Raw genomic sequence first — 9,284 nt, forward strand, 5'->3', positions numbered from 1 at the left:
CGAGTATCAAGCTTGCACTGTGTATGTATGTGTGTAGAGAGAGAGATGGAGAGAGAGATGGAGAGAGAGATGGAGAGAGAGATGGATATATATATACACACACACACACACACACACACACAGTGAGGAAAATAAGTATTTAAACACGCTGCTATTTTGCAAGTTCTCCCGCTTAGAAATCATGAAGGGGTCTGAAATTGTCGTCGTAGGTGCATGTCCACTGTGAGAGACATAATCTAAAAAAAAAAAAATCCAGAAATCACAATATATGATTTTTTTTTTTTTTTACTATTTATTTGTATGATGCAGCTGCAAATAAGTATTTGAACACCTGAGAAAGTCAATGTTAATATTTGGTACAGTAGCCTTTGTTTGCAATTACAGAGGTCAAACGTTTTCTGTAGTTTTTCACCAGGTTTGCACACACTGCAGGAGGGATTTTGGCCCACTCCTCCACACATCTTCTCTAGATCAGTTAGGTTTCTGGCCTGTCGCTGAGAAACACGGAGTTTGAGCTCCCTCCAAAGATTCTCTATTGGGTTTAGGTCTGGAGACTGGCTAGGCCACACCAGAACCTTGATATGCTTCTTACAGAGCCACTCCTTGGTTATCCTGGCTGTGTGCTTCAGGTCATTGTCATGTTGGAAGACCCAGCCTCGACCCATCTTCAATGCTCTAACTGAGGGAAGGAGGTTGTTCCCCAAAATCTTGCAATACATGGCCCCGGTCATCCTCTCCTTAATACAGTGCAGTCGCCCTGTCCCATGTGCAGAAAAACACCCCCAAAGCATGATGCTACCACCCCCATGCTTCACAGTAGGGATGGTGTTCTTGGGATGGTACTCATCATTCTTCTTCCTCCAAACACGTTTAGTGGAATTATGACCCAAAAGTTCTATTTTGGTCTCATCTGACCACATGACTTTCTCCCATGACTCCTCTGGATCATCCAAATGGTCATTGACAAACTTAAGACGTGCCTGGACATGTGCTGGTTTAAGCAGGGGAACCTTCCGTGCCATGCATGATTTCAAACCATGACGTCTTAGTGTATTACCAACCGTAACCTTGGAAACGGTGGTCCCAGCTCTTTTCAGGTCATTGACCAGCTCCTCCCGTGTAGTTCTGGGCTGATTTCTCCCCTTCCTTAGGATCATTGAGACCCCACGAGGTGAGATCTTGCATGGAGCCCCAGTCCGAGGGAGATTGACAGTCATGTTTAGCTTCTTCCATTTTCTAATGATTGCTCCAACAGTGGACCTTTTTTCACCAAGCTGCTTGGCAATTTCCCCGTAGCCCTTTCCAGCCTTGTGGAGGTGTACAATTTTGTCTCTAGTGTCTTTGGACAGCTCTTTGGTCTTGGCCATGTTAGTAGTTGGATTCTTACTGATTGTATGGGGTGGACAGGTGTCTTTATGCAGCTAACGACCTCAAACAGGTGCATCTAATTTAGGATAATAAATGTAGTGGAGGTGGACATGTTAAAGGCAGACTAACAGGTCTTTGAGGGTCAGAATTCTAGCTGATAGACAGGTGTTCAAATACTTATTTGCAGCTGTATCATACAAATAAATAGTTTAAAAATCATATTTTGTGATTTCTGGATTTTTTTTTTTTAGATTGTCTCTCACAGTGGACATGCACCTACGATGACCATTTCAGACCCCTCCATGATTTCTAAGTGGGAGAACTTGCAAAATAGCAGGGTGTTTAAAAATACTTATTTTCCTCACTGTATGTATATATATATATATATATATATATATATATATAGAGAGAGAGAGAGAGAGAGAGAGAGAGAGAGAGAGAGAGAGAGAGAGAGAGAGAGAGAGAGAGAGAGAGAGAGAGAGAGAGAGAGAGAGAGAGGCTGTGTCTGTATTTGTGTGAGAGAGAGAGAGAGAGAGAGAGAGAGAGAGAGAGAGGCTGTGTCTGTATTTGTGTGAGAGAGAGAGATGGAGAGAGATATAAATATAGAGATATAAATATAGAGAGAGAGAGAGATGGAGAGAGATATAAATATAGAGAGAGAGAGAGATGGAGAGAGATATAAATATAGAGATATATATATATATAGAGAGAGAGAGAGATGGAGAAATATATAAATATAGAGATAGAGAGAGAGATGGAGAGAAATATAGAGAGAGAGATGGAGAGATATATAAATATAGAGAGAGAGATGGAGAGATATATAAATATATAGAGAGAGATGGATAGATAGATAGATAGATAGATAGATAGATAGATAGATAGATAGATAGATAGATAGATAGATAGCGCTAGATGGAGATCTATATATATATATATAGAGAGAGAGAGAGAGAGAGAGAGAGAGAGAGAGAGAGAGAGAGAGAGAGAGAGATGGAGATTTATATATATATATATATATATATATATATATAGAGAGAGAGAGAACGAGAGAGATGGAGATATATATATATATATAGAGAGAGAGAGAGAGAGAGATACAGTGGGTACGGAAAGTAATCAGACCCCCTTAAATTTTTCACTCTTTGTTATATTGCAGCCATTTGCTAAAATAATTTAGGTTCATTCTTCTTCCTCATGAATGTACACACAGCTCCCCATACTGACAGAAAAACACAGAATTGTTGACATTGTTGCAGATTTATTAAAAAAGAAAAACTGAAATATCACATGGTCCTAAGTATTCAGACCCTTTGCTCAGTATTAAGTAGAAGCCCCCTTTTGATCTAATACAGCCAGGAGTCTTTTTGGGAAAGATGCAACAAGTCTTTCACACCTGGATTTGGGGATCCTCTGCCATTCCTCCTTGCAGGTCCTCTCCAGTTCTGTCAGGTTGGACGGTAAACGTTGGTGGACAGCCATTTTTAGGTCTCTCCAGAGATGCTCAATTAGGTTTAAGTCAGGGCTCTGGCTGGGCCATTCAAGAACAGTCACGGAGTTGTTGTGAAGCCACTCCTTCGTTATTTTAGCTGTGTGCTTAGGGTCATTGTCTTGTTGGAAGGTAAACCTTCGGCCCAGTCTAAGGTCCAGAGCACTCTGGAGAAGGTTTTTGTCCAGGATATCCCTGTACTTGGCCGCATTCATCTTTCCCTCGATTGCAACCAGTCGTCCTGTCCCTGCAGCTGAAAAACACCCCCACAGCATGATGCTGCCACCACCATGCTTCACTGTTGGGACTGTATTGGACAGGTGATGAGCAGTGCCTGGTTTTCTCCACACATACCGCTTAGAATTAAGGCCAAAAAGTTCTATTTTGGTCTCATCCGACCAGAGAATCTTATTTCTCACCATCTTGGAGTCCTTCAGGTGTTTTTTAGCAAACTCCATGCGGGCTTTCATGTGTCTTACACTGAGGAGAGGCTTCCGTCGGGCCACTCTGCCATAAAGCCCCGACTGGTGGAGGGCTACAGTGATGGTTGACTTTCTACAACTTTCTCCCATCTCCTGACTGCATCTCTAGAGCTCAGCCACAGTGATCTTTGGGTTCTTCTTTACCTCTCTCACCAAGGCTCTTCTCCCCCGATAGCTCAGTTTGGCCGGACGGCCAGCTCTAGGAAGGGTTGTGGTCGTCCCAAGCGTCTTTCATTTGAGGATTATGGAGGCCACTGTGCTCTTAGGAACCTTAAGTGCAGCAGAAATCTTTTTGTATCCTTGGCCAGATCTGTGCCTTGCCACAATTCTGTCTCTGAGCTCTTCAGGCAGTTCCTTTGACCTCCTTTGACCTTTGATTCTCATTTGCTCTGACATGCATTGTGATCTGGAGGGTTTTATATAGACAGGTGTGTGGCTTTCCTAATCAAGTCCAATCAGTATAATCAAACACAGCTGGACTCAAATGAAGGTGTAGAACCATCTCAAGGATGATCAGAAGAAATGGAAAGCACCTGAGTTAAATATGAGTGTCACAGCAAAGGGTCTGAATACTTAGGACCATGTGATATTTCAGTTTTTCTTTTTTAATAAATCTGCAACAATGTCAACAATTCTGTGTTTTTCTGTCAGTATGGGGTGCTGTGTGTACATTCATGAGAAGAAATGAAGAATGAACTTAAATGATTTTAGCAAATGGCTGCAATATAACAAAGAGTGAAAAATTTAAGGGGGTCTGAATACTTTCCGTACCCACTGTATATAAATATAGAGAGAGAGTCCACGTATGGAAAACGTATGGATTTTCTTTTGAATATTATCTAGAATATCCTTCCATACACATACGTTACATTAGTGTCACACAAAAGTAAGTACACCCCTCACATTTCAGCAACTATTTTAGTATATCTTCACAAGAGACAATACAATAGAAAGGAAATCTATTTAAGACACATCCTGTAGTCGTGGAAAAGATGTTCATCTGTTTCAGAGGGGTCAAATTAAAGAGATGGCTACAACTTCTAAAATTGGGTTAAGAACTGTCCAATGCATTATTATAAACTGGATTAATAGTGGGGAATTATCATCCTTGTCTTCGAGGAAGAAATGTGATCAGAAACAAAATCTTGAATGATCGTGATCGACGAACACAAACGTTTGGTAAAACAAAACATCTACAGTACAACTAAAGTCTGTGTTTAATAGTGAAAAGTGGATTTCCACACTTTTTCATGTTCCCACTCAAAGCACAAGTTCGCTGCTTATGGATTTTTTTTCATTTTGCAAAAAAGAAGCTTAAAAACGAATTCAATTAAATTGTGGGGTTTTTTTTATTGTTTTTAAATATTGTATTTCTAGTTTAAATTGTATTGGCAGACCCCCTTCCCAATGGCCAGTGGTATTTGGGTGCAGTCGTGTATTCGGCTAAAGAGAAAATCCCAGTCTGGAGACCTCCTCCAAGGTCCCTTCATCACAATATTCCATAAAGATATAAGTTTCTAAAAGATCAAGTAGAAGACCTCGAATGGAGGAAAGAACCACCCAGAACATCTCTTTCAGGACATTAATAACAAATTAAACGTTATTTTAAATCATTGAATTGCACAAATTTCTCCATCTTCAGCCACGAGCACTCATTAGATCTAATAAACCTCCCTTAAAAAAGTGATCACGGTGTAATGATCTACTGATTTAGTGATTCCTCGTGAGAGGTGTTAGTGAGGAAATGTCGGTGAGGACGTGTTTAATAACAGAACTGATAGATGATGATTTGTTCAGACACTAAACAACGAGTCTGTTCTGTTTGCAGAGACGAGGTGGGATTCAAACCGAGAACCTCACACATGAGAGGCACGACTTTTACCATTGAGCCACGTGACACTCTTCCTTTCCTCTCGTATTTTATCTTCTAAAATTAAACTCAGGCATTTCTGTAAATGCCCAAATCTTTTGTCAGCGTTTAATTTAAGAAGATAAACACGCCCAGAAAGGAAATGTGTTGTGCAGGACTCAGTGGCTCAGCGGTAAGAGCCGTGCCTCTCATGTGTGAGGTTCTCGGTTTGAATCCGACCTCGTCTGTGCACCGTCTGTGTGTGTAAAGGTAAGTAAGAAGTACAGTAGAGAGGAGTGAGTGGTAAAAGAATATATGACTGGCGAGGAGATGATAGGAGAGGGGGGGAGGAAGAGTAGAATATAAGGGGGGAGGAAGGGTAGATGATAGGAGGGTGGAGGAGGAAGAGTAGAATATAAGGGGGGAGGAAGAGTAGATGATAGGAGGGTGGAGGAGGAAGAGTAGAATATAAGGGGGGAGGAAGAGTAGATGATAGGAGGGTGGAGGAGGAAGAGTAGAATATAAGGGGGGAGGAAGAGTAGATGATAGGAGGGTGGAGGAGGAAGAGTAGATGATAGGGTGGGGGAGGAAGAGTAGATGATAGGGTAGATTGGGGGGAAAAAAGAGAAGCTGGAGGAGGTCCTGTCCTCAGAAGAGGTAGGCTTGAGTTGGGGAGAAAGGCGGACAGGACCAGTAGCTGGAGGAAGGGAGAGAAGAAGGTGGGAGGAAGAGAGGACAGGACAGGTAGCTGGAGGAAGGGAGAGAAGAAGGTGGGAGGAAGAGAGGACAGGACAGGTAGATGGAGGAAGGGAGGGATGGAGGAAGAGAGGACAGGTAGATAGATGGAGGGAGGGAGGGAGGAAGAGAGGACAGGTAGATGGAGGGAGGAAGAGAGGACAGGTAGATAGATGGAGGGAGGGAGGGATGGAGGGAGGGAGGGAGGAAGAGAGGACAGGTAGATAGATGGAGGGAGGGAGGGATGGAGGGAGGGATGGAGGAAGGTGGGGTAGCTGGACCAGTAGAAGGAAAAATGTCCTCCATCTAACCCCACCTTCTTTTCTCTCTCCCTCCCTCCCTCCATCCACCTGTCCTCTCTTCCTCCCTCCCTCCCTTCCTCCATCTACCCGTCCTGTCCTCCCACCTTCTTCTCTCCTGTCCTCCCACCTTCTTCTCTCCCTCCCTCCCACCTTCTTCTCTCCCTCCCTCCCTCCATCTACCCGTCCTGTCCTGTCCTCCCACCTTCTTCTCTCCCGTCCTCCATCTACCCTTCCTGTCCTCCCACCTTCTTCTCTCCCGTCCTCCATCTACCCGTCCTGTCCTGTCCTGTCCTCCCACCTTCTTCTCTCCCGTCCTCCATCTACCCGTCCTCCATCTACCCGTCCTGTCCTCCCACCTTCTTCTCTCCCGTCCTCCATCTACCCGTCCTGTCCTCCCACCTTCTTCTCTCCCGTCCTCCATCTACCCGTCCTGTCCTCCCACCTTCTTCTCTCCCTTCCTCTATCCACTGGTCTTGTCCTCCCACCTTCTTCTCTCCCTTCCTCTATCCACTGGTCTTGTCCTCCCTTCTCTCAAACTTAGGCCCCTTTCTTCTGAGGACAGGTCCTCCCCCCCTTATATTCTATTCTCCCCTACTCAACTGCCCTCTCTTCTACTCCTCCCCATCATCTACTTCTCCTCCTCCACTCCTATCATCTACTCTTCCTCCTCCCCTGTCATATATTCTTTTACCACTTACTCCTCTCTACTGTACTTACTTACTTTTGACACACACAGAGACAGACAGACACGGTGCACAGACGAGATCGGATTCAAACCGAGAACCTCACACATGAGAGGCACGGCTTTTACCACTGAGCCACTGAGTCCTGCACAACACACTTCCTTTCTGGGCCGTGTTTATCTTTGTTAAATGCCTGAGTTTAATTTTAGAAGATAAAATACGAGCGGAAGGGAGGAGTGTCATGTGGCTCAGCGGTAAGAGTCGTGCCTCTCATGTGTGAGGTTTTCGGTTTGAATCCCACCTTGTCTCTGCAGTGTGTGTAAGAAGTAGATGGGAATAATTGGTAGAAGAGAATATGACAACACTAAACAGATCTATGTTTAAGGCCATGTGTCTGAATATTTATTTAGACACCTGATCATACCTTTAGTGTTTAAAGTTTTCAACAGGATACACACCTTTTAGAGCAGCACAAAACTTCCCAAACACTCACACACTAACACTGATGAGAAGCAGGTGATCGTCCAAAAAAGGGAGTCTCTGATCTCACAATAATGGACAAACGATTTTGGTGTTTAAAGAAATGCCTATCAATGTGACGGACTCAGAGCTTCAAACAAAGACCTGTGTTTATTATATATTTCTTTTTAGAACAATAAAACCCAAATCAGAGCATCAGACTGAAATGTAATCTTCACTGAGTATTTGAATGGCTGCGGTTTTTCTAAAGATCGATCACCTTATACAGATTCCAGAATCCACATTGATACTGTATACGTGTTTACATTGATCTGGAACATTCCTCAGTGCTTAAACAAGAAACAACAACAATGCTATTGATAAGTGTGGGCTTGTGTTCCCACAGACTTTAACTGTTCCAAATATCCGAAAAAACTGTTTAAAATACATGTTTAAAAACCGGCTACCTTTTACAGGTAACTCCTTCTGTCTCAGGAGCAGTGAAAGAGAGAGCGAGAGAGCGAGAGAGAGTGAGAGATTGTGTACTGGATCATGAAGATAATATGGGTGTGTTATAAACTGTACTCTAACTTTAATGTTAATAAAACTGGTCTCACACACACACACACACACGCACGCACACACACACACACTTGAACCATTGGAGTGTTACATGAGTGAGCAGGGTGACAGCTTTCACCACAAACCCATATTAAAATGTATTAAAATGCACATGAAATATTTATAACATTAATATATAAGTGTGAGCTGCTCTGAAACAGAGTTCAGAGTTTGAGAGTTCAGACTGAAGTTGACACAATCCGTTACACAAGAAAGCGTGATTTGTGATCGTTTAAAAGAAGCCGAATAGGTGAATCTCAGCAGTTTCTCCGGGCTGCATTTTGACCCAACATGAACTCATAGATTGTAATTTTGTCCCCATACACACATCTCTGATCTGAAATAAGTTTTAGACAGACAGCAGAACTCTGCTGTACAAAAGCCCCTCCACCCCCGGCAGCACTGAGTCTGACCTGAACCACAATCACAATGGTGTGTTCACTACTGCTGATCAAAACATCACAATCAGTAGAACCGTGGACAAAAACAGTTAGAATTTGGATTAGTTTACGGGACACGTAAAGGCTGAAAAAAGGTAAATGTAATCGAGACGTCAAGCACAGACGAGATCCAAACACCAGTGTGTTTTCTTTTCATGTGCTCATAAATCACTGTGGAACTTCCATTCCACACGGGCTCCGCTTTGCATAACTTCCAGGTACAGTTTTCTTTTTTGTGTTTAATAGAAAATGCTCTCGAGCCTTATCGATTATTAACGATTTGATCAGTTGTCGAAGCTCTAAAATAAAGTCAGAATCGTAAGATTCTCTCCGTTCCATTTTTTCATTCTGCAGTGTCTTCTGTGTTTACTAGTCCAGAACGCTCCAGAGTTCAGCGGGTGGTGACAGTAATAATGCTCGGGGGTGAAACAATGCTCCGTGTGTAATTAAATGAACTTAACGAATAATTCACGCAAAAAAAATTTTTTTGTATTCGAATTACTCGAGGAATCGTTTCAGTCCTATTGTGGAGGGACTTTTTGAACGCACTATTTATTTAATGTAATATGCCAATTAAATTCACTAAATAGGTTTTGTTTTCAGATATACTTGTATGCAATTTCAGCAATGTCCATTTTTAAAAAGGAAAACTTTCATTTTAAGAGACGTCTTATTTTCTCTTATTATTGCTCTTTAATAAAGAAAAAGTACTTCTTATCCGATTAGTCAATTAATCAGTGAAATAACCGTTAGCATACTCGTTTACTAAAATAATCAATAGCAGCTGGCCGACTATAGAGTTTATAGAATCTGTCCCCCAAAGTCACGAATAAGGTAGCAAAGTTGAAGTATTACGTTG

Source organism: Silurus aristotelis, assembly GCF_946808225.1.
Source record: "Silurus aristotelis genome assembly, chromosome: 27".
Classification (NCBI taxonomy): domain Eukaryota; kingdom Metazoa; phylum Chordata; class Actinopteri; order Siluriformes; family Siluridae; genus Silurus; species Silurus aristotelis.